Source organism: Pelobates fuscus, chromosome 2 (assembly GCF_036172605.1).
Source record: "Pelobates fuscus isolate aPelFus1 chromosome 2, aPelFus1.pri, whole genome shotgun sequence".
NCBI classification, from domain to species: domain Eukaryota; kingdom Metazoa; phylum Chordata; class Amphibia; order Anura; family Pelobatidae; genus Pelobates; species Pelobates fuscus.
The window spans coordinates 94,315,084-94,342,536 of NC_086318.1; the positions used below are offsets into that span (position 1 = coordinate 94,315,084).

Below are 27,453 nucleotides of genomic sequence, written 5' to 3' on the forward strand. Positions count from 1 at the left end.
TTTAAAGAGGAAGATGGTTTTATTTACTTACAACCAAGTCATTTACAAATTAACAGTCATCTACCAATAAATGCAAAGTTAGGGGATTGGGGACCAGGGTTAGGAAATGTATTTTTTTCCACCATAGATTTCTTTGAGTTTATGAGTTTAAAGTACATGAAATTCAATTGATATATATTCGTGAATCCACTTTATTGACTGTCATCAAACAAAGCTGAAGTAATATATTGTACTCTGTGCTTTAGTCTACGTATTTGAATTTGGTTTTGTGTGTTTTGGGGAGAAGTCAGTAGTGGCTCAACACAGCTCTTTTTGGAAACAGTATTGATATATTTTCTTTTGTTATGGTTTCCTGTGTTGCAATAGCCATCCTACACTAGAGAGTTGAAAAAACTGAGGTGAGTTGAAAGCGAGAACCGAATTTAAAATTTTAGATCAAAACAGCCAAATTGAAAGAAAATCTAGTATATTTTCAGGGTTTGAATTAACTTTGAATTCCCGACAATACACTTTAGTAAACAACCCTGTGGGATGAGAAGGCAGAGCTGTTATAGTCTTGAAGACATGGGGCACATGGGTTTTGGGGTAAAGATTGAGATGCATTGGATAACATGGTGATACAGCTGTACCACGTAGTGCAGTGTTTTCCGTTCTATAGGTATTGATTGTGTGATTTAAATACTTTGTTTTACTTGCAAAATATTATTTTTGGAAATCACAAAAATCCATGACATAGGAACACTTTCACACAAAATCACACTTCATCTTCAGCAGCATATGTACACATAAGGTAAGTAACAAAATAAACACTTTTTATTTTGGTTACTTTTCAGCACAATGAAATCTTATAATTTTGTTCATTTCGATGAAGTAAAAATAGCATATTGGCCATGTTCTCACTTGTGGCTGAGGGAGGTCAAGGGGAACTATTTTTAATTTTATTTTGCCCTTATTCAATTTCCATGAAGAAAGCATTTGACAACTTAGTTTTTCTTTTTTTAAATTCTTTCTTTTTCTTGTGCATGTATAGACAGTTAACATTTCCCTTGCGATGCCACGATAGCATTGGCAAGTTAGAGACATTTGGTTAGACATGGCATGCGATTTGACAGCACATTTTATAATAGTATCAGGCTAAAACTGGAAAGGTTGTGTCACAAGATGAGGTACAATTTTAAACAAGAAAAAGCTTCAACATTAATAGTATGTTCTCAGTGTAAAACAGGCTTAGTCGTTTGTGGCACTAAAACATCAGCATGCTTAGTTATGTCATTAAATCATTAACATTACTATTAAGTATGAGTTAAACATTTACAATTGCGTTTACTCAACTCAAGATTTGAAAATTGAATTGTATTTGTGGTGCTTTATAAAAGGTCTTCTCAAAAATTAGCAGGAAATGATCTTCATCTTTGAGCTTTCTCCTCAAATTAATTTCATGGTTGCTAAAAGTACTCTATTCCAGACATGAACAATCGATTCTCGTAGGATCTTCTTTCTTCTCAGGCCAGGGTTAAACAGCTCCATTACCCTGTATGCATAAATTAGCAATTATTGAATGTGCTAATAATATGGACACATACATTTTAGATCATAATAACATTACATTTGTTTCAATGTTATAAGGGAAAATTCCATGAATTTCAAAGATAATATATTCAAATAGCATCGATCGGTACTTTAAAAAACAAGGTATGTTCTCGCCATAATTTTTACCCTGTGACAACAGTTATTGAGGTGGCTGTCTAATACATGCAGATTATTTTACAAATGCATACATTATAAACATGTGTGAACAGTTATAAATAACTGTGATACAGTAATACGCAGCTTTGGTGCTTGAAGTCTGCTTTGAAGGGAAGTCAGTAGTGAAGTTTATATTTTCATTGTAAAAAGGAAGCTTTAATATGCCTTAATTGATGTTCAGTGGCTAGTGTTTAGATCCTTTACTATCATTGTGACTTACCCCACAACACCCACAGCACTTGCAGTCTCCACAGATTGTTCTGATGAGCCCATTAATTGCCTGGATAGCACAGAGCACAGCTTGAACTCCACTCATTATCTGGAGCAAGCAGAAGAGAGTCAGGTGCCATGGGACAATTGGACTAGGTTGGCATAAATTCCATAGGTTGTGGTTCTCCAGGTAAGATCTTTTGGAAAAATAAAATCGGTGTAATAGCTTGACTCTACATGTCTGTATATTTAGATGTCTTCATTATTGCCACATATCGCTCTACCTCTATGCATTCTGGGAAATTAGGTAAATGATTGTCTTGCCAGTCAAACATGTGGGATTAAGTCAGAAATATTATAAATAGTTTCTGTACATCCTGATATTACCCTTATATGGTTATTTCTCTGCACGACTGGTGTGTGAGGCAATATAGGCCCAATGGCACCTTACAGAGGGAGATTAATTTAAAAGGAATTGCCTTCACCCCTATAAAAATAACAGCAACTTACCCATCCTGAAACGGATAAACCCATCCCAGAAACGTGTGGCACTTAGGTCCCTTATGTATAGCAACTGCTGAAATAACAAAGCAGTAACCAGCTCCTGCAAATCCAATGGCAGCAAATAGAATAGATGAAAACATCTGAAAAGAAAACATAAATACATTACATTATATTAACCCCTTAAGGACACAGCTTCAGAAGCTTGTCTTACGCTTAAGGACAAAAGCCATTTTTGCATTTTTTTGCTGTTTGTATTCATTAACACAATTTGCATCTCTGTCATTTATTGCACCAACACATATTATACATCGTTTTTTAGAGGGCAAACAGGGCTTTAATTTGATGTCACATATATATAGATACATTCTCATTAATTATATAAAAATGCAAAAAAATTGGAGAAAAAAAAATCACGGTGTTGGCAATAATAGCGTGTACATAATATGTCCAGCTTAGAAAAAGTTATTCAAAATAATTTAATTTATGTGTCTTGATTTATAGAGTACATTACACACACACACACACACACACACACACACACACACACACACATATATATATATATATATATATATATATATAATTATATATATATATATAGGATTTCAGCTTATTTTGAAAGCTACAGGTCACAAAATACAAGGACTAAAATAAAATTTTAATTTGAAACAATTTTAGAATTTGGTATGTTTGTCTTGTAGGTTTAGTAGCCGTCACAGAAAACAAAATTGCCACACAAAAGTATATATTTATATAAAGTAGACATCAAAGGCTATTTACCTAAGTTTAGCTTGACACTTTTTACGTAGCCAACCTCTGCTAAATATTGGAGTAAAATTGTGTTTTTTTTCTTTATTTTGGCATATACACATAAAACAAGGTTTTTGTAATGTGTATTTCGTAAAGCTGGTGTGTGCTATATATCAGCTAAATCTGCTGAGTATAACGATACCCCCATTGTATGCCTTTGGCACTTTTCTGTAAAGCTACAGTGGCATATAAGAGACAAGGCTATTTCAATTTCTATAGTTAGAATTTTTGTAGATGGATTTGATGGGCCTATGTCTCATTTTAGGGTATTATAGCAGGGTGACTGTTCAAATAACCCCACAAGGAGCTTTCATTTGATAAAGCAGACACCACAGGGTATCTTATATGGTGTCATAAAGATCCCCAAATTATACTCATTTACACCTTATAAGTAAAACAATATGCCCAATGTATGACCTAGACACTATTTTGTGAAGTTACAGTGCTGTAAAAGAGACGTGACAAGTTCAGGTTTTTAAGTGTGAATTTTCATGAAGGTTTTTAAAGCGTCCATGTCCCACTTTGGAGCACTTGAGCAGGCTACATATTACAACTACACCATAAAGGCATACCATTTCTTAAAGAAGACATCCCAGGGTATTTCAAAAGGTATATTTTAAACCTTAGCGTGGGATCATTTTTCTGCTAGCTTGTACCAAGTGTAGGGGTAATAAGCAATTTTTTTGCCTAATTGACACACAAAGTGAGTTTGCACAGTATATTTTGCAAACCTTATGCGTGCTACGACTGTATAATACTTCATATGTTTCTCAGCGAAGTCGTCTGAGTACAGCAATACCCCGTAAGTACCTTTGCCAGGTATATGTGGACATAGAAGGGGCACATTTGAGACACAGTCATTCCATTTTTTTGTCAAACTTTACATTTTTACAGTGCCCATGTCCCATTTTAGAGTATTTTACCAGGCTATATAATCCAAATACCCCATAAAGCCATTCCATTTCTTAAAAAAGACATCCCAGGGTATTTCAAAAGGCATATTTTGAACCTTGGGGTGGGATCATTTTTCCGCTAGCTTTTACCAAGTGTAGTGGTAATTTTTTTCTGCCTTTTTGACACACAAAGTGAGTTTGCACAATATATTTTGCAAACCTTATGTGTGCTAAGACTGTATAATACTACATATGTTGCTTAGCTATGAGTACAGCAATACCCCCGTGTGTACCTTTGCCAGGTATATGTGGATGTTGAAGGGGCACATTTGAGACGCAGCCATTCAGTTTTTTTTTTTGTTTTACGTTGTGTCGATGTTCCATTTTGGAGTAGTTGAGATGGTTGGTTATTGAAACTTCCCCACAAACACATACTATTTACTAAAGAATACAAAAGGCGTATTTTGAACCTTAGTGTGGGATCATTTTTTCTCTAGTTTGTTCCAGGTGTAGTGGTAACGAGCATTTTTAAATGTATTTTTTTACTTTTTTTAAACCTTTTTTACAGATTTAAAATTTTTATAAGCTTTTATTTTTACCGTTAACCCCTAACTAGCAGTAAGCAGCACTAACCGTAAATTCCCCATTTCCCATAACACCCACCACAGCTAGCAAAATATTTCATTTTAAAATAATTAAATTAATGAATTAAATAAATTGAACCCCTGAGGGTTAAAAAAAAATAAGTTAACCCTACGGGGTTAAAAAAAAAATCGGATCACTGTGATCTGTATTTTGATCACTGTAGGTAGTGATCAACAGGCAGGGAAGGGGTTCATTTTTATTAGGACTGGGTAAAGGAGGGTTGGGTTTTTAAAACTTTTAAAAAAATGTTATTAAAACATATTTTTTAACTTTTAAAAACTTTTTTAAAACTTTTTTTTTAACGTTAACCTCTAGCTAGCCTAACACCAAATTCCCCAATTCCCCACTAACTTGCACCCACCCCAGCTAGCTAACCTGAGGGTTACAAAAAATAAAAGTTAACCCTCAGGGGTTAAAAAAATCAGATAACATTTATATGTAGTCCCTGCCAATTGATCACTGTAGTCAAAACTTGTCACATAAGTTCAATATAGAATACGTGCTAGGTAACATGTAGGCGGAAACATCTTTGAGTTGGGTCTAATGGGGGTTACTAACTGGATTGCCCTGTACTAAATTGGGCACTGTCGCTAGAAAATACTCATCCAATAGGGTTTGTTAAATAATGTGGGACGAAATAGGCCCCCATGGGCTACTGCAGTCTTCCCGAGTATATGATTCCCATGAGACCATCATGGTTATTCATTAAAGTGAGAATCAGGGAGGGGGAAGTGAGGAAGACACTGGGAGGGGGGAAGAACACAGGTAAGGGGGGAGTGACAAGAACACAGGTAGAGTGGGGGGTGAGAAGAACACTGGAGAGGGGATGAGGAGAAGGGGAGGTGAGGAGAACACATGGAGGGTGGGGGGTTGAGAAGAAGATAGGGAGGTTGTGAGAAGAACATAGGGAGGGTGGCTTGGTGTGAGAAGAGACCACTAAGGGACAGCTCTATAGGACAGCGGGCAAGACAGGGAGCTCTTTCACACTACGCCCACACACACACAAAAACACACAATGCAGATTCCCTACACACAGAAACACAACATGCTCCCCTTACACACAGAGAAACACACAACATCACAGTGTGCAATAGAGAATCATTGTATTCCATGATTCACTATGGTAGAATCATAGGCATGGCCACCTATGGTCCCCAATGCTCCTCTAGGCAGGGCCGGCACTTCCTATAAGGCGAACTAGGCAGCCACATAGGGCGCCATATAGGAGGGTATAAATGCTGCAGCTCAGTGTACACTTCCTGTCAGTTCGGCCAGGTACAGGAAACAGAAACTCCTGTACCGCGGACCAGAGAGAAGTTCAGCCCGCTACAGGGAAGGGGAGGTGTGAGGAACTGACTCTGCTGGGTTTCGAACCCTGGTTTACATGCTGCTAAACCTCTTCCTTACCACTACACCACCCTGCCTTTTGCAAATGTACCTGAGATCTGGTAACCTTGACTCTATAAGCATTGGTATCAGTGACAAGTCTCTTCAGCTGTGTCTGGTCATGTGTCTGGTTCTTGGCCTATAAAAGCCACTTCCTGACTCTGTACCTTTGCCAGATTATTGTGGTTCCTGTACTCTCTAATCAAGCTTGTTCCTGTTTCTCCTACCTGTTGCTGATTTTGGACCGTTTTGACATTGCTGCTTCTCCTTCCCACTGACCTCGGCTTGCCTCACTACGATTATCATCTCTCTGTTCCAGTCTCCCATCTCTGCTTAAGACCAGAAGGCCACTCAAGGCTCAGGGGCTCAACCACCTGGGTAACGAGTGGCTACCTCTGGCAGAAAACATTGCTGATCTGGCTACTGGACTCCAAAACTTTGTAACATCAATATCATTACAGAATAATCTGGCCCATTCATGGAGACCGTCGGATCAGATTCTGCATTGGCCCAGCAGGTTGCTTTTAATGCACAGACCATTCAAGTGCTGCAGGATCAGGTAGCTGAACTGCAAAATGAAGTTCGATCAATGCATGGTGAGCTTACCAGCTACAGGGCACATGAAGTTGCGGCTGCTGCTGCTACTACTGTTACACCTGCACAAGATGCCCGCTTGCCTCTACCAGAAAAATTTGGATGAGACCGCAAAAAATTTAGGGGTTTCCTAAATCAATGCCGTTTGCATCTTATGATGTTACCTAACCGTTTTCCATCTGAAAGAGAGAAGGTGGGATTTATTTTCTCCCTATTCAAAGATGAAGCCCTGGCTTGGGGCTCCCCTTTTCTGGAACAGGACAGTCCAGTCTTGGGAAATTTAAAAGACTTTCTTGAGGCCATGTGCCTAGTTTTTGATGACCCCAATCGCTGTGCTACAGCAGAAGCCACTCTCCTTCATTTACATCAAGGGAGGCGCTCTGTGGCTGAATATGCTGCTGAATTCAGACAGTGGGTTGCTGATACTACTTGGAACCAATCAACCCAGAGGTTCCACTTCAGAAGGGGTCTCTCAGAAGCTATAAAAGATGAGTTAGCTCGTGTTGATCTTCCTGTTGAGTTTGATGCATTTGTGCGGTTGGCTATCCGTATTGATCGGAGACTTTCAGAAAGAAGATTGGAAAGACAGGGCTCTTTTAAACCAAGTGCTACTCCTACTTTCTATTCAAGAATTTCTACTCCGACCCCACAAACACCTACAGAATCTGAACCTGAGGCTATGCAGGTAGATCTAATAAGAGGGTCATTATCCAATGAATAAAAACAGTGGCGACACACTCACAATTTATGCCTGTATTGTGGTAGTGCAGGGCATTATGCCATCAATTGCCCTAGCAAGTCTAAAAGAACAATAGCTATGACTGCTGAGGGTGCACAGATTCAACACCAATCCCAGATTTCAGACCAACTGGATTCTGTCACACAACCCTTTTTTTCTCTGGCTCAGGGTGAAGAGGGTATGATGACTCAACATCCTCATTTGGTGGTGCCTATCACTTTGCAATATGGTGATAATAAAATTTCAACTACAGCTATGATAGATTCTGGAGCAGGCGGAAGCTTTATGGATATCAAATTTGCAGCAGGAAATAAAATTCAGTCTATCCCTAAATCTTCACCTGTGTTAATGGAAACAGTAGACGGTTCTCCACTCACGTCAGGCCCGGTTACACATGAGACTGTGCCCTTAAAATTGATGCTGGAAGTGAATCACCATGAGTCTATATCTTTCCACCTAGTTTCCTCAACACAGTTTCCAGTGATTTTGGGTATACCCTGGTGTCAGGGTACCTGTGGTCTCTACCTCCGAAAGAGGTAGAGACTTAGCTGTTCCTCCATCCAGACGGTCTGATGGCTCCCTTCCCCGCGGTCTATCCGGTCATGCTAGGCCGGCCGCGAGGGAGTGACTGCCTTTTACAGCATCTAGGCAGGAAGTAGTCATCAGGACACTCCTCGAACAACCTGTCAGTCAATGGCTGCAGGACCAATCAGGACGCCTTGGAGGCGTGGTTACTGCTCTGAACAGGGTATTTAACAGAGCTTCTTTCATTAGCTCATTGCCCTGTCGTGGTTCTAGCTTGTTCTAGTCACTCAGTGCTTGTGTATTCTATTATCCCTTTTGGTTTTGACCCGGCTTGTTTACCTTACTCTGCTTATCTCTGTTACCCTTGATTCGGCTTGTCTCTCGCTTACCTGTCTTCTGTTACCCTCGACCTCGGCTTGTCTTTGACCATTCTATACTGTACTACTTACGTTAGTCCGGCCATTCTAAGGTCCGGTATACGTATCTGGCTACTGTTTGTACTCTGCGTGTTGGATCCCTGTCCCGATCCTGACATTACGACAGGGCCAATGGATCCTGCAAGTACAAACAGTCAGCTGGCTGCTCCTGATCCTAGGTTTGAAGCCATGGATCACAGAATGGATCAGATGGCGCTTGCGCTACAGGCTCTATTAGTTTGTGCCAATAACCCACCAGAGGAGATACGTAATACCCCTGTTTCTCCTGTCTGTTCAGGTCTAGAGGTAACCACAGTGGGTGCTTCCTCTCGCATTACCCCCCCAGTACGCTATGGTGGGGCTCCTGAGAAGTGTCGTGGTTTTTTAAACCAAATTAGTATCCACTTTGAATTGCAACCTCGCTCTTATCCTACAGATAGGGCAAAAGTAGGATTTATTATCACCCTACTCATTGAGAAAGCTCTGAGATGGGCCAACCCACTATGGGAGAACGATAACCCATTAGTTTATAACTATAACGCATTTGTAGCTGCTTTTAGAAGAACATTTGACCCTCCAGGTAGAAAAGTTAATGCAGCCAGATTACTGTTGCGCCTGAGACAGGAGAACCGAACACTGGTGGATTATGCACTAGAGTTCAGGTCTCTGGCGGCAGAAATCAAGTGGAATGAGCAGGCGTATATGGATGTATTTTTGAATGGCCTATCTGATGTAATCCTTGATGAGGTTGCTACCAGAGAACTCCCTGAGAATTTAGAGGATTTAATTTTGTTCATCTCTCGTATAGATGAACGTCTAAGAGAGAGACAGAACACTCGAGAGAGGAACCAGAGACCTTCTTTTAGGTTAGCTCCTGCTTTTCCAAGTCCTGACTCCACGATATCTTTGCTTACTGAACCTATGCAGATAGGGTATACCCGCCTCTCTGAGGAGGAAAGACAGCACAGGAGAAGAGAGGGTTTGTGTATGTATTGTGGAGCCAAGGGTCATTTACTCTCGAACTGTTCTAACCGCCCGGGAAACGCTCGCACCTAAGTCCCTCTAGAGGACAGGCCTTGGGTGTTTCTATTTTGTCCTCTACTCCTAATTATAAGGATCACAGGCTTCTGCTACCAGTTTCCTTAACTTGGGGGAAGGAAGTAGTAAGGGCTATGGCATTGATAGATTCCGGTGCTGCTGAGAATTTTATCGACCAAGCCTTTGCTAGTAAGAACAATTTTCCATCCCAGCTAAGGGAGACACCTTTGGCCTTTGAGGCCATAGATGGTAGACCACTACTAGACCCTGTTATCTTTCGTGAGACCGTACCCATTGATTTAAATGTTGGTATCCTACACGTGGAGAATTTATCTCTTCTGCTCATTTCGTCTCCTTCCGTTCCCATAGTTCTGGGGTACCCATGGTTGAAAAAACATAACCCTATTATCGATTGGGAGTTAGGAGAGATACTCTCGTGGGGCCAGGGCTGCCAGGATCGGTGTTTGTGCAAGGTTTCTCCATTAGCTAATATTAACATACCGGAGAATCCTACTCAGTCCACAGAAAGACAAATACCAGACCTTTACCTAGACTTAAGGGCAGTGTTTGACAAGAAGAATGCCGATTCTTTGCCTCCACACAGGTCATTTGACTGTAAGATTAAGCTGCTACCCGGCACTATGCCTCCGAGGGGCCATGTATATCCTTTGTCTGTTCAGGAAAACTCGGTTCTAGAGGAGTATATTCGGGAGAATTTAGAAAAGGGATTCATCAGGAGGTCTTCTTCTCCGGCCGGGGCTGGGTTCTTTTTCATTAAGAAGAAGGATGGCACGCTGAGACCTTGTATCGATTACCGAGGCTTGAATAAAATAACTGTCAGAAATGCCTATCCTATCCCACTGATTACCGAGTTATTTGATCGTCTTAAGGGCTCCAAAATCTTCACCAAGTTAGATCTCAGAGGGGCTTACAATTTGGTGAGAATCCAGCAAGGTCACGAGTGGATGACGGCATTCAATACCCGTTACGGCCATTACGAATACACTGTTATGCCATTTGGACTATGCAATGCTCCTGCAGTATTTCAAGATTTGATTAATGAGGTACTTAGGGAGTTTCAGCATGATTGTGTTATTGTTTACCTGGACGACATACTAATACACTCTAAGGAGATTGAGACTCACCATAGACAGGTCAGAAAGGTATTACACAAGCTGCTGCAACATGGTCTATATTGCAAATTGGAAAAGTGCAGTTTTGATCAGTCTCAGGTAGACTTTCTTGGATACGTGATTTCTGGGGAGGGTTTTAAAATGGATCCTGTAAAACTTCAATCTATTTTAGACTGGCCCTTGCCCAAAGGACTCAAGGCTATCCAAAGGTTTATTGGTTTTTCCAACTACTATAGGCGCTTCATTAAAGGATACTCCTCTATCATTGCGCCTATTACCAATATGACCAAACAAGGGGCTGATACTAAGTTCTGGTCTAAGGAAGCTCTTGGTGCTTTCAAGACTCTCAAGGAACTTTTTGCCTCGGCTCCCATTCTAGTCCATCCTGATACGACTCTGCCTTTCTTGCTCGAGGTCGATGCCTCTGAGACAGCAGTTGGGGCTGTTCTGTCTCAAAGGTTAGGGGTGGATAAACCGTTACACCCTTGTGGTTTTTTCTCTAAGAAATTTTCTGGGCCTGAGAGCAGATATGACATCGGGGAAAGGGAACTGTTAGCAGTCATTAAAGCCTTAAAGGAGTGGAGACATTTGTTGGAGGGGACCCTACACCCTATTACGATTTTGACGGACCACAAAAACTTGTCCTATATTGGGGAGGCTAAGCGCTTATCCTCTAGACAAGCTCGTTGGTCCTTATTCCTGACTCACTTCAATTATGTACTGACTTACAGACCTGGTTCTAAAAACTCTAAAGCCGATGCATTATCTCGCCAATATGAACCTTCTACTGTACCTGAACCAGTTCTTTCTTCTATAGTTCCGAAATGCAATATCATTGCTAATACGAATCTCAGGATTCATTCTCCATTACTGGCCGAGATCATTAAGTTGCAACATCTAGCACCTAAACAGACTCCTGCGGGCCGTCATTTCGTTCCTCCTGCTCTTCAACTGGAACTTTTACAGTGTTTACATAATAGCAAGATGGCGGGACATCCTGGTATTCGCAAAACTTACGCGTTGATCTCTAAGGACTTCTGGTGGCCTGCTTTACGGAGGGATATTGAGGAGTTCATCGCTGCATGTGAAGTTTGTACTAAAACCAAACAACCCCATACGCTTCCATGTGGATTCCTGCACCCCTTGGAGGTTCCAGAAAAACCATGGTCCTGTTTGGCCATGGACTTTATTGTCGATCTACCTATCTCTAAAAGACAGACTGTTATCCTCACCGTGGTTGACAGGTTTACTAAGATGGCACACTTCATTCCCCTGCCTAAACTCCCGTCTTCTCCCGAATTGGCAGAGATATTCGCTAAGGAGATTTTTCGCCTACATGGGATACCCTCTCAAATTGTATCGGACAGAGGCTCCCAATTTGTTTCCCGCTTTTGGAGGTCCTTCTGCTCTCAACTTGGTATTAAATTAAACTTTTCTTCTGCCTATCATCCTCAGTCTAACGGAGCTGCTGAACGTACCAACCAGAAAATCGAGCAATATTTACGATGCTTTGTTTCTGAACACCAGGATGATTGGGTCGGTTTGATTCCTTGGGCGGAGTTTGCACACAACAATCTTGTTTGCGATTCTACTCATTCAAGCCCCTTCTTCATGAATTATGGTTTTCATCCGTCTATTCTTCCTTCGGATTCCCCTTCCCAGGGGGTGCCGTCGGTTGATGTTCATGTTGCCAATTTGAGGAAGTTGTGGGATCAAACTCGACAAATCCTTGTGCACAACTCTATGTTGGTCAAGAAACACGCTGATAAACGTAGAAGGGCGGCTCCGGTCTTTGTTCCAGGTGATAGGGTATGGCTGAGCACGAGGAACATCCGTTTAAAAGTGCCCTCCATGAAGTTCGCTCCTCGTTATATTGGACCCTACAGGGTGCTGACCCGTATCAATCCAGTTGCGTATCGTTTAGCTCTTCCTAATACCTTACGCATCCCGAACTCGTTTCACGTTTCATTGCTGAAACCACTCATATGTAACAAATTTTCCTCCACAATAGCCCCTCCTCGCCCCGTTCAGGTGGAGGGTCAGGAGGAGTATGAGGTAAACTCTATTATTGATTCTCGAATCTCCCGGGGGAGAGTACAATATCTGGTTGATTGGAGGGGATATGGTCCTGAGGAGAGGAGTTGGGTACCTCAGGAGGATGTTCATGCTCCCCGTCTCCGCAGGGCGTATCATTCTCGCTTCCCATCTCGTCCCGGTTCATTCCGCCCGGTGGGCGTATCTGAGAGGGGGGGTACTGTCAGGGTACCTGTGGTCTCTACCTCCGAAAGAGGTAGAGACTTAGCTGTTCCTCCATCCAGACGGTCTGATGGCTCCCTTCCCCGCGGTCTATCCGGTCATGCTAGGCCGGCCGCGAGGGAGTGACTGCCTTTTACAGCATCTAGGCAGGAAGTAGTCATCAGGACACTCCTCGAACAACCTGTCAGTCAATGGCTGCAGGACCAATCAGGACGCCTTGGAGGCGTGGTTACTGCTCTGAACAGGGTATTTAACAGAGCTTCTTTCATTAGCTCATTGCCCTGTCGTGGTTCTAGCTTGTTCTAGTCACTCAGTGCTTGTGTATTCTATTATCCCTTTTGGTTTTGACCCGGCTTGTTTACCTTACTCTGCTTATCTCTGTTACCCTTGATTCGGCTTGTCTCTCGCTTACCTGTCTTCTGTTACCCTCGACCTCGGCTTGTCTTTGACCATTCTATACTGTACTACTTACGTTAGTCCGGCCATTCTAAGGTCCGGTATACGTATCTGGCTACTGTTTGTACTCTGCGTGTTGGATCCCTGTCCCGATCCTGACACCTGGCTTGCTCTGCATAACCCACAGATTGATTGGAAGACTAGAACTTTGTCCTTTCCTTCAGAACACTGCTTAATAAATTGTCAACCCTCTAAGGCAACAACTGTTGCCACAACAATTAATGAAATGGTTGATACAAACTTAACTAAGCTTCCTCTACAATATCGGGATTTTGCAGATGTCTGTGATAAGAAGAATGCTGATCAGCTTCCACCTCACAGGCCTTATGATTGCCCCATAGAGCTGCTACCTGGAGCTGCTATCCCATTTGGCCGTATATACTCCCTATCTGAGCCTGAATTGAAAGCACTTCATGAATACATACAAGAAAATCTTGCCAAAGGCTTTATTCGACCATCTACTTCTCCAGCAGGAGCTCCTATATTCTTTGTAGAAAAGAAAGATGGCCGTCTACGGCCATGTGTCGATTACAGGGATATTAATAAAATCACTGTTAAAAAACGCTATTCCTTGCCTCTCATTCCTGAACTTCTGGAGAGACTTCGTTCAGCTAAAATATTTACGAAGCTTGATCTACGGGGGGCATATAATCTGGTTCGCATAAGACCAAATGATGAATGGAAAACAGCTTTCAGAACCAGGTACGGACATTACGAATATCTAGTAATGCCATTTGGGCTTTGTAATGCCCCTGCAACTTTTCTGCATCTAATCAATGATGTACTACGGGATCTCCTGGATCAGTTTGTTGTGGCATATTTGGATGATATCCTGATATTTTCTGATAATCTTGAAAATCACAGAAAACAGGTCTGCATTGTTCTTGAGCGCCTTCGTACCCATCACCTATACATTAAACTGGAAAAATGTGAGTTTGAACAAACAGAAATTCAATTCCTGGGATATGTAATAACTCCTAAAGGTTTAAGTATGGACGCAAGTAAAATTAAAGCTGTGCTGGACTGGCCCATCCCCAAGAATGAAAAAGATATTCAGAGATTTGTGGGGTTTGCCAATTTTTACAGGCGTTTCATTAAGAATTTCTCTGCCGTTATTACACCGATCACTGAACTTACACGTAAAGGGACTTCTTTTCAGTGGTCCAATAAGGCTGACACTGCATTTTCCAGATTAAAAACTCTGTTTACATCTGCTCCTATCCTGGTACATCCTCAGACAGAATTGCCATTTACTGTAGAGGTAGATGCTTCTGATTCAGCTGTTGGGGCTATACTGTCTCAAAGGACTGGACCTAAGATGTTGTTACATCCATGTGCCTTCTATTCCCGCCAGATGTTACCAGCAGAAAGAAATTATGACATAGGGAATAAAGAACTTTTGGCTATAAAAGCTGCCTTTGCCGAATGGAGACATCTCTTGGAGGGAGCCACCCAATTACTGTCCTCACAGATCACAAAAATCTTGAATGTATTCAATCAGCTAAGAGACTGTCAGCCAGACAAGCACGCTGGTCCCTATTTTTCTCAAGGTTTAATTTTTTGATTTCATACCGCCCTGGTTCCAGAAATGGCAAGGCAGATGCCTTGTCTAGGATAGCTGACCCCCTCCATACTACAGTAACCAAAGCCACCATCTTGCCTGAGAGTAGATTTTTAGGAGTTACCTTTCCTTCTGATCTAATGTCTCGCATTAAAAAGGGCTACGCTGATGATCCCGTTTTTCGTGATCCTCCTCGTGATCTTCATATGACCATGCTTAATGGGTTTTGGATTTTTCAACAACGTCTGTTTGTTCCAGAATCAGTGCGACTGGACGTTTTGCGTCTCTACCATGACTCAAAACCAGCAGGTCATCCAGGAATCCGAAAGACACAAGAACTACTTACCCGATCCTTTTGGTGGCCTAAATATTATGAGGATGTTAAGAAGTATGTGTCCTCTTGTGATGTATGTGCCAGACATAAGACTCCTCGCTCATCCCCTGTTGGCATGCTTCAGCCTCTTCCTATTCCTCATCGTCCCTGGGGATCTATTTCCATGGACTTTATTGTGGAACTACCTCCCTCTAAGGAACACACTACCATTCTTGTTGTTGTAGACCGGTTAACTAAGATGAGTCATTTCATACCAGCTCGTGGTCTCCCTTCAGCTAAACAGACTGCTGACCTAGTTATTCGGGAAATATTTCGCTTGCATGGAGTGCCTGATGATGTAATTTCTGAGTGCAATTTACATCTCATTTTTGGAAATATTTTTGTTCTATTCTAGGTATTAATGTAAATCTGTCGTCAGCTTTTCATCCACAAAGTAATGGACAGACTGAGCGAACCAACCAGACGTTAGAACAATATTTGCGGTGCTATATTAGTTACCTGCAGGATGACTGGCTGGATTTTCTACCCACGGCGGAATTTGCCTATAACAATGCCCAACACTGCTCCACTTCTCTGAGCCCATTTTTTTTGCTAATTATGGTTACCATCCAACCTTTCTAGTGAGTCTCCCAATTACTACTTCCATTCCTGCAGTCACTGACCGGCTAACCGCCTTACGAGATTCCCAAGAACTGTTGAAGAAGACTCTTTCGGAGGCTCAGGAATGTTACAAAAGAGCTGCTGATAGGCATAGAAAGGAGGCCCCAGTTTATCATGTTGGTGACAAGGTTTGGCTGTCAACAAAGAATCTTAAACTTAGGATTCCTTCTCATAAATTGGGTCAAAAGTTCATGGGACCTTTTGAGATCATCGCTCAGATCAATGCTGTCACCTTCCGTCTGCAACTTCCAGATTCCATGAAAATACATCCAGTGTTTCACGTTGCACTGCTTAAACCTTTTCATGAAAATACTTTCCCTGGTCGAGCCCTGCCTGCCCCACCCCTGTCCTCGTGGATGGTGAAGATGAATACGAGGTGGAAAAAATTCTTGACTCCAGGATATTCCGCAACAAGCTTCAATATTTGGTTCTTTGGAAAGGCTATGGTGAAGAGGATAGATCATGGGAACCAGTGGACAATATTCATGCTCCTGATCTTCTCATAGGCGTGCGCAGCCTATTGTATTAGGGTGTGCACCCTAAAGCACAAGCACACGCGGCGTATATATATATATATATATATATACACATATACACACACAAAGCTGTGTGTGCTGTGTGAGGGTGCTGTTAGTGTGATGTGTGAGGGTGCTGGTAGTGTACTATGTGGGTGAGGGTGTTTGTGTGTGCGTGCTTGTGAGGGTGCTGTAAATGTACTGTGTGTGAGGGTGATGTTTGTGTGTGAGGGTACTGGTAGTGTGCGTTTTTTAGGGTCCTGTTTGTGTTTGTGAGGGTACTGTTAGTGTGCTGTGTGAGTGTGAGAGTGCTGTTTGTGTAATGTGTGTTTGTGAGGGTGCTGTGTGTGTGGGTGCTGTGTATGTGTGTGGGTGCGGGTGCTGTGTATGTCTATGGGTGCTGTGTATGTGTGGGGGGGTGGAGGTGGGGGTACATTACTCAATATCCCCCCTCCCTTCTTACTTTATGTAGGGAGGGGGGATCTTTCCTTGCTGCTTTCCCTGGTGGTCCAGTGGAGGTGGGGGCAGATCAGTTATCCCCCCTCCCTTCTTACCGTATGCCTGGGAGGGGGGATCCTGCTGCCATCCATCGTGGTCCAGTGGAGAGTGAACTCTAGCCCCGCAGGGCTAGAGTTCACTCACGCGAGATCTGAGCGTTGCCGCTGCAACGCTCAGATCTCGCGAGAGGAACCCGGCGGAGCTGCTGGCAAGAGCTGCTGGCAAGAGCTCCGCCGGTCCTCTCCTGCCTCCCTCACTGCCTGTGGGTCGGTGGGGAGGGAGGCTGAGAGCAGAGCCGGCGCTCGGATAGCGCCAGCTCTGCATGGACTGACAGGGGAGATCCTGAGATCTCCCCTGCCGGTCTCAATGCATAGGCGTGCCGCGGGGATTAGGGTGTGCCCAGGCACACCCGGCACACCCCGTGCGCACGCCTATGGATCTTCTTCAGTCTTTCCATGCACAGTACCCTGCTAAACCAGGAAATAGGGCATCCAGAGGCTGCGCCTGTAGAGGTGGGAGTAATGTGAGGAACTGACTCTGCTGGGTTTCGAACCCTGGTTTACATGCTGCTAAACCTCTTCCTTACCACTACGCCACTCAAGGCTCAGGGGCTCAACCACCTGGGTAACGAGTGGCTACCTCTGGCAGAAAATATTGCTGATCTGGCTACTGGACTCCAAAACTTTGTAACATCAATATCATTACAGGAGGTGAGGAGAACACGGGGGAGGGGGTAAGAAGAACTGGGGGAGGGGTGGAGTAAGAAGAAGAGTGAGTAAGAAGAAGAGGGGATGGGGGAGTAAGAAGAAAACAGGGGGGGAGGGGGAGTAAGAAGAAGAGGGGGGAATACGAAGAAGAAGGGGTGTAAGTAGAAGGGGGAGGGAGAGTAAGAAGAACACGGGGGGAGTAAGAAGAAGACAGGGAGGAGGGTGGGGGAGTAAGAAGTACACAGGGAGGGGGGTGACGAGAAGATGAGATGAGGAGAACACAGGGAGGGGGGAGTGAGAAGAACACAGGGAGAGGGAGTGAGGAGAAGGGAAGGTGAGGATGACACAGGGAGGGGAAGGTGAGGATGACACAGGGAGGGGAAGGTGAGGATGACACAGGGAGGGGGAGGTGAGGATGACACAGGGAGGGGGAGGTGAGGAAGACACAGGGAGGGGGAGGTGAGGAAGACACAGGGAGGGGGAGGTGAGGAAGACACAGGGAGGGGGAGGTGAGGAAGACACAGGGAGGGGGGAGGTGAGGAAGACACAGGGAGGGGGGAGGTGAGGAGAACACGGGGGGGGGTGACAAGAACACAGGTAGGGTGTGGGTGAGAAGAACAAGGGAGAGGGGGTGAGGAGAAGGGGAGGTGAGGAGAACACAGGGAGGGTGGCTGGGTGTGAGAAGAGACCGCTAGGGGAGGGTGGGGGTGAGGAGAGACCACTAAGGGGCAGGACAGAGCTCTAAGGGACAGAAGGGAGAGCTCTATAGGACAGGGGGCAGGACAGGGAGTTCTTTCACACTATTCGCACACACACACAATGCATCCCTATACATACACAGAAACACACAATGCATCCCTACACACACAGAAACACAACATGCTTCCCTTACACACAGAGAAACACACAATGCATCCATTACACACACACACGCACAATTTAACCCTTACACACAAAGACAATGCATCCTTTGCACACATACACAGAAACACACACTGCTTCTCTTACATACACACAGAAACACAATGCATTTCTTACACACACTCAATGCACACACTTACAGACACACACCTTGCATCCCTTATGCATACAAACACAGATTCACACAATGCATCCCTTACACACAACCAGAAACACACAATACATCCCTTATAAACAAACACACACTGCTTCCACTACACACAAACACACTGCATCACCTACACAAGCTGGTATCCCTATACACTACATTCCATAAGCACACACATTAGACCCTCTACAATAACACATAACACATCCCCTATACACTCCACTCCCTGTGAGCGAACTCATGGGTGGAACATATAGGTGAACTTATGGCTGGGCCTTATGGGCATACTCACCATCAGGCCCTGGGACCCAGACCTTGAGCTGTGTAACGGGCCCCAAAAAATGAAGCTGCTTCCCGTTCTCCCAGAACATTGTGACCACATTGTGACCAATTTTGTGACCACAGTTACAAACAGCCTCCAGAGATCTAGCTCTACACCAAACCAGTGGAGCCAAACTGCAGCCAGAGCCCATCACTATGCTCATCTGGTTGTAAGTAGGCAATCTAGTATATTATTAGTGACACTAATCTCTAATTTACTTCACATTAAAGGGACACTATAGTCCCCAGAACCACTGCAGCTTAATGAAGTGGTTCTGGTGTCTATAGCCGGTCCCTGCAGGCCTTTTAATGTAAACACACACTGTGTGCAGCACTGGTGTTAGTTCATATGGCAGATCATATGGGTGGGGCATTGTGATGTCACATGGGGGTGGGTGGGCAGCAACATTTTCTTTTGCCTAGGGCGGCAAAAATCCTTGCACTGACCCTGCCTCCAGGATGACATCAGATAAGGAGGAGGTCATGGCAGCTTGGAGAGAAGATGAGTAATTTTTTTAAATTTATTTAATTTTGTTTAATTTCCTCTTTATTTATAACACTGGGGGGGCACTGAAACAAAGTAAGCATATCAAGACTGTTGACATATGTGTTCCTAATGCTACAGTGTTCTTTTAAATCTTTTGGGCATGAGGGGTAAGAGTAATGTCAGACATATTGCCTAAAATGGCCGGTCAATTGTGATACCTATGGCCATCTTCTCAGTTCACAAAGAGATGTTTAAAACCAACATTTTTTTTCTCTCTCATATTTCTGATGAAAATTCAATTGCAAACACAAATGGTGTGAGAATGAAATTCAATTAAACAAGTTATATGTACTTAAAAAAAAATGGTTTCACTTTCAGTAAGATGTAATTTACCTTAAACAATTGTATCTCTTGGTCTGTAGATTGAACTTTAATCACATACAAGAGGCTCTTGCAGGGTCTAGCAAGCTATTAACATAGCAGGTGATAGGAAAATCTAAATTAAACAGAACTTGCAATAACAGAAGGATAAACATTAGATGTCTCTTTACAGGAAGTGTTTATAAAAGCTGGGCAAGTCACATGCAGGGAGGTGTGACTAGGGTTCATAAACAAAGTGATTTAACTCCTAAGTGGCAGAGAATTGAGCAGTGAGACTGCAGGGGTATGATGTATACACCAAAACTGTTTCATTAAGCTAAAGTTGTTTTGGTGACTGTAGTGTCCCTTTAAGTAAACTGTAATACTTTAGAGTTAAATTTTGATACTATTTAGTTTTTGTTTTGCAGCCAAATAAAATATGTGGTAAATCAGGCAAACCTTTTTCCACAATTATAATGATGAGTTCCATAACAAAATTTTATAATACCTGTTGTTTACCTTACAGACATACAAGTATTAATATCTTGTTGAGTTTTAGTTACTTAAGGTATAGCTGAGGCAAGATAAATAGGGTGTTCTATCACAATTATTAATTAGTTTGCTGTATTGCCATTTTCCATTATGTTTGCATTGCATTGATATCACGCATGATCATCAATTTCATCTCACAATAAAATGACAATTATTGGTGATATTTACTGTTGTGATATTTATTGGTGAATCATAAATTACCTTTGAACAACAAATTTTAGGGAAATGAGTCTTTGTGGATAAGAATCCTGAATATTAAAGGGACACTATATTTACCAAAACAACTTTAGCTTAATTAACCCCTTAAGGACAGAGCTTCAGAAGCTTGTCTTTCACTTAATGACACAAGCATTTTTTGCATTTCTTGCTGTTTGCGTTCAACTGCAATTTGCATTTTACTAATTTATTACACCAACGCATATTATATACCGTTTTTTAAAGTACAGAAAGGGCTTTAATTTGATGTAACATATATTTACATAAATGCTTATTTGTTATTAAAAAATACAGAAAAATGCAAAAAAAATAAAACATTTTGATTTTTTTCAGTTTTTGCAATAATAACGTGTGCACAATTAGTGCAGGTTAAGGAAAGTAATTAAAAATAAATTCATTTAGTTGTTCTGATTTACAGAATATATAATGTGTCTGGGATTTTCAGTTTTTTTGGGTAGTTACAGGTCACAAAGCACAAGGAGTAAAATAAACTTTTAATGTGGAGCGATTTTCGAATTTGGTATGTTTGTCTTGTAAGCTTAATAGCCATAAAAGAAAACAAAATTGCCACACAAAAGTATATATTTATATAAAGTAGACACCACAGGCTATTTACCTAAGGTTGTTTTGACACTTTCTACGTAGCCATTTTACCGCCAACCTCTGCTAAATATTGGAGTAAAATTGTGTTTTTGGGGGGTTTTCGAACACAAACTTATAACAAAGAACTTCTCATGTGTATTTTGTAAAGTTGGTGTGTGCTATTCCTGTACAAAGTTTTATTATGTGTTCAGTTACTTCTGCTGAGTACAACGATAACCCCATTGTATGTCTTTGGCACTATTTTGTGAAGCTACAGTGCCATATAGGAGACCTGTCCTTTTCAGTATTCACAGTCGAATTTTGAGAGACGGATTTAATGAGCCTATGCTTCCATTTGGGGTATTATAACAGTTTGACTGTTCAAAAAAAAAACCACAAAGGCCTACCATTTGTAAAAGTAGACACTCCAGGGTATCTCATAAGGTGCATATTGTGCCTTAACATGCTCCCATTTTTTTACCATTACATGCCAAAGTATGTGGTAAAAAATAATTTTGTGCATTTTTTACAGGCATGGTTGGGGTTGCATAAACAGAAACAAACGTAATTTAACTCCTAGATGGTAGAGAATTGAGCAGTCAGACTGCAGGGACGTGATCTACACACCCAAACAGTTGTTTTGTTGACTATAGTGTCCGTTTAATATTAAGGTCTAACATATATTAATGGTGTTACGTAACTTGCTGCATTAAGCTGAAGGTGGTCAGAAGACATTTTATTCTAATAATCCATTAATTTTATTATTTTTGTCTTTACATCTAATGTTAATGAAAAACTTTAGTGTTAGGAAAATAAAACACTGTTTACACTTACCCTCCCCCCCCCCCCCCCCCCCAGGCATTAGGCCCTACCCACTTCCCCATAGGAAATTCCTAGAGAGTCCAGCGTCATTTCATGGAATCAAACTCAATGAAACTGCAAGAAGTGCCTGTTTAGTAGACAGCCACTAGAGACAGTCTGAACACTAAAAACTGCAAAGTTTTAGATTGCAGGGTTAAAGGATCAGGTACACTGAACCCAGACCACTTCAATGAGATGTATACCGTGAGGGCTGCCATACACTGATAAATGTTAACCAATATTGAGAGAAATTATTTTAGATTATTCCATATTGTATTTAATACTTACAGCAAATCTTCTCCCACAACTCTCATTGCCACAGCATCCACAGCAGTCATTATTTTTCAGACCAAGAAATACAATTGCTGGAAAAATCATCTGTAAGATATATAAAAAGGTTTACCATTACCATACTATATATATATGTATACATATTACAATATTACACAAATCCCAAGTCTCCCGGTAGTTCCGGGAGACTCCTCATTTTTCATAGAAGTTCCCTGACACCTCCATACTATATACAATATCCCAGAAATCACACAATGTACATCAGATTGTGTGTGATTTTTGGGACATTATATATAATTTGCAGCCACCCGAGGGGTATTATTTGTCTATCGTTAAACAGGGGCCCGATCAGGTGCCATGACCCTTTAATAGCCTGCCCAGGCCCTGTGATATCGGCCAGCTTCACAGAGTGCCACGCGGGAGGGAGGAGGAAGCTAGAGGCAGCTGCAGTACGGACAGCATGGAGGCTGCCGGTGTTCTATCAGGGAGGAGACTGGAGCAACTCTGTCTGTCAAGAAGGCATTGATTCACATGGGGGGCACGGTGTATTTGATACCCTCTTATCTTAGTAAAGCCAGCTGGCGTGAAGTATCCATAGCAACACGGTGTATTTGATACCCTCTTATCTTAGTAAAGCCAGCTGGCGTGAAGTATCCATAGCAACACCATAGAGACAGCCCTCCTGTACAGTAAAAGGCAGAGAAGTTCCTGTACAGTAAGGTATGCTGTGAGACTCTGTTTACTTTATCACTTAACATCTTTATTAATTTTCACCTCTGTGCTTTGCTTATTTAGCAAATAAAAAGTATATATTTGTTTTCTTAAAAAAACACTCTGTGAAACTTTTGCAAATTACATGAAAGCTAAACTCTGTTTTGTAGTTATGAATTCATTTAAACATCATGGAATATTTTTTTTCTGATTCTAGAAAAATTTTTTCTCACCCATGCACTTATTATATAATTCCTAAAAATACATTATTTTACCCAAACTCAGTATTTAGTCAGTTAAGGACTATAGCAGGTATGTTAAAAGGGAAAAAAATGCTGACACTTATCACATTTTTACAATGATGTTATGTTGGATAGTGTTGGGTTAGGTGTCCGCGGGGAATTAGAGCGCTGGAAGCTATCATGATCGCTTCCAGACACTCTAACGTTATTGCGGCGATGCCACGATGTTGAGGCATCGTGCAATACCCCCTCTCACTGCCAGGCTGCCGGAGAACACTGGGTGATCGCTCCCCCGGATGCCCCATGTAACGCCCGGCAGTGTAGTGCAGAGCATCGGAAGCCATCAGGCAGGCTTCCGATGCTATGCCTGTGCTAAGTGAATCGAGGGGTCGAGGCACTCAGTGAAGAAATAAATAAATTATAAAAATATTAAAGATAAAAAAATAACCCTTTCCCCTCCCTCCCTCTCTCATGTACTTACCCGATCGCTGCCGTTCCCACGCCGGCATTCAGTCTTCTGCTACACTGGGGGGACTGTCTGACAGCCCAGACAGTCCCTCCTCTGCAAATTAGTCCACAGTGCTGCCAGCAGGGGGGACTGCCTGAACTGACAGACAGTCCCACTGCTGGTGAAAGAAGTAAACAAAATAAATAAATACATTTAAAAAAATTCTATATATATGTATATATGAGATATGTTATATCTATATATAATATGTATATGTATATCTTATATATAACATCATACTAAGTGTGTTTTTATATTAATATATACATATATTAATATAAAAATACACTTAGAGTAAAATTACACACGTGTGTGTATATATATATATATATATATATATATATATAATATATAATAACTATATATTGTATATATATATATATATATATTAATTTAAAAAATAAATAATAATTAAAAAGAAAAGAAAAAAGTGAAAAATATATATATATATTTATATCAAAATACACTTAGAATGACATTATATATATCTATGTATATATAAATAAATAGATAAAAATAATACGAAATATACATATGTCCAAATACATAATTACATAAATAATTTCATAAATATACACATAGACTTAAACTATATAAATATGTATATATATTTACATTCTATGTGTATATTTATGTTATATTTTTTACATAATTCAGTAATTTTATTGATTGCAATTTAGGGGACCGGCCTGACAACCCAGGTCGAAAGTCCAGAATCTCTTGTTCCGAATTGTAATTGATCCGAATTTGGGCCAATCAAGTTATTGGTCGGACTCCTAAACTTTAAGCAAATATGTACCCAAATCATGAACCAACTGGACTGTGTAATGGCTGAGCATGTTCATTTCAGTTCGTGAATCTGAATTATGCCTGTTGTGCCAAAAAAAAAAAGAGATGATTTATGTGGCAAAAAAATAGTTATGGCTAGGGGACAGTCAATTAATGTTGATTTTTTTTTTGCATATCAAGTGAGAAGAGAGCAATATATATATAATGCATGCATAAATAAATATAGATTGGCTTTTACTGTTCCTGCTGCTTTTTTCTGCTATTGGTTGCTTTTTTACACCTGATCCAAATGGCTTACTGCTAAATTACATTGATTAACCCATTTTTCACACTTTTGTCTGATTTGGTTACCGAATAGGGTTTTTGCTACTGAAATTCTGCTGAACCAAACCAACATAAGGATGAACTACGGGTGGCCTAAAACTTTTTCTGTTTTGGGGAAAAATGGTTTGGATGAGCCATATTTTTCCACCGTGCACAAATCTAAAATTTGTGTGGTTTTATTTTGTCTTACACATTCATAGTCATTATTATTACAAACCTATTTAGATATATTTTTTTATTTTATTTAAGGATTGATCTAAATAAGTAAAACAAAAATGAATTATGAAAAAATATCAATATCACAGTTAGGCTTGCTTGTGCATTTACAGGCAAATAAAGAAACATAGAAACATTAGAGACGTTATTTAAAATCATATTGTGCTATTGGGAACCTAAGTAGCAATTACTGCACTTACCAGAACTCCAGACCCCAATATTCCACCAAAATACCAGACTTCATCTGTAATTTGTACTTTGTCTGAAGGAATATAGCCTCCGGGGAAAAATAACATGATATTAGCCACTGTGCACAGAATTGCTAGAGGAATTAGGACAATGCCCAGGCATTTCGCACATCCCCAGAACACATTTTGCAAGAGAATCAATAAACAGGCCAAATGGAGAAATGTGAGCAGTGCTGTGTGTCTTATCCCAATCCTGTAGGAAGTAATCGCATCCAGGTGGAGAGACAGTGATTGACTGCTTTTCAATTTTCTCACCGTTTGGGACCAGGGCTGTTTTTACATTTCTGCGGTGTTTATGTTTAGCTGTAATTTTCCTCTTACTCATTTACTGTACCCACACATATTATATACCGTCTTTCTCGCCATTAAATGGTCTTTCTAAAGATACCATTATTTTCATCATGCCATATAATTTACTATAAAAATTTATAAAATATGATGACATTTTTTTTTAAAAAACACACTTTTTCTAACTTTGACCCCCAAAATCTGTTACTCATCTACAACTGCCAAAAAACACCCATGCTAAATAGTTTCTAAATTTTGTCCTGAGTTTAGAAAAACCCAATGTTAACATGTATTAGCTTTTTTCTGGAAAGTTATAGGGCTATAAGTGCAAGTAGCACTTTGCTATTTCCAAACCATTTTTTCTCAAAATGTTTAAATTAGTGTTACATTGTAACGCTGATATCTGTCAGGATCCCTGAATAACCCTTCACATGTATATATATTTTTAAAAGCAGACAACCTAAGGTATTAAACGTGGGGTATTTTGACTCTTTTCATGCAACCATTTTACTACCAATCTATGCCAAATTATAACAAAAATAATAATAATTGGTGATTTTTCTGACACACACAGCAATTTAAGAATGCATGTACGGAGATAGCTTTAAGGGTCACTGCCAATGAACACCCCAGAATGTGTTCCGCAACATCTCCTGAGTACAGTGATAACCCTCATATATAGGTGTGTCGGGTTCTCTGGGGGCTAAAATACCTTATTTGGAGGGTGCGCATTCCAGTTTTCCAACTTGGAATTTTTGAAGCCAGACAATGTAATTTACCACCACCAAACCATATATTTTTGAAAAGTAGACCCCCTAGGGTATTTCAAATGGTGGTATTTTAACACTTTCCATGCACTAATCCTACCACCAGTCTTTGTCAACCTTTTGGTAGTCCTTTTTTGGGGTTATTTTTCACACACATTGTACTTTAGGCATAGATTCTCAACTCCTGTTATGTATTACTGCCAAGCTTTGCAAACTTACACATATACAAATAATACGTGTGTGTATAATACGTGTGTGTGTGTGTGTGTGTATACACACACACACACTTTCTTATATATGTATAATATATGATAATTAAAGCATTGTTTTAATATATTATACATATATAATGCATATATATGATTTTATTATAAGTGTATTTTAAGACTCAAAGTACACTTATAATGAAATCATATATATTCATTGTATATGTAATATATATATATATATATATAATGCGTTATCCAAAAAGGTAATAGGTGCACTCACAGGTCTTGTTCCAATGTCATTGGAAAATTGTTGGAACAAGACCTGTAAGTGCACCTATTGTGGATTTATATGCAAACGCTGAGGTTGCACCTAGGCAAGAATTATTTCTATTTTCTGGATAAGGGTGAGTGCCAAGGTTACTTTTTTTTGATACATATAAAAAAATAATAGGCATCCGGCAGTCCCCCCCGACCGTGATGGCCGCGGATCGCCGGTCCAGGCAAGTCCAGGGTCCTTAATGGCTGTTTTTTTTTGGCAGACATACATAATATGTCCACGGTCGTTAAGGGGATATACATAGATATATATATAATTTCATTCTAAGTGTATTTTGATATATATATATATTAATATCAAAATACAGTTAGTATAAAATTACATATATATATATAATTTTTTTAAAATTATTTTTACAGTTTATAAATTTATTTCTAATTATTCTTTATTTTTTATAATATATATATATACACACAATATATATATAGTTATATATATAGAAGCGAAGA

The 27,453-nt window shown here is 40.8% G+C and overlaps 1 pseudogene; it reads right to left on the reverse strand.

Annotated features, from left to right (window-relative positions):
- Positions 1–1,384: 1,384 nt before the first annotated feature.
- Positions 1,385–25,528, reverse strand: LOC134586718 (transmembrane 4 L6 family member 4-like; annotated as a pseudogene).
- Positions 25,529–27,453: the final 1,925 nt, after the last annotated feature.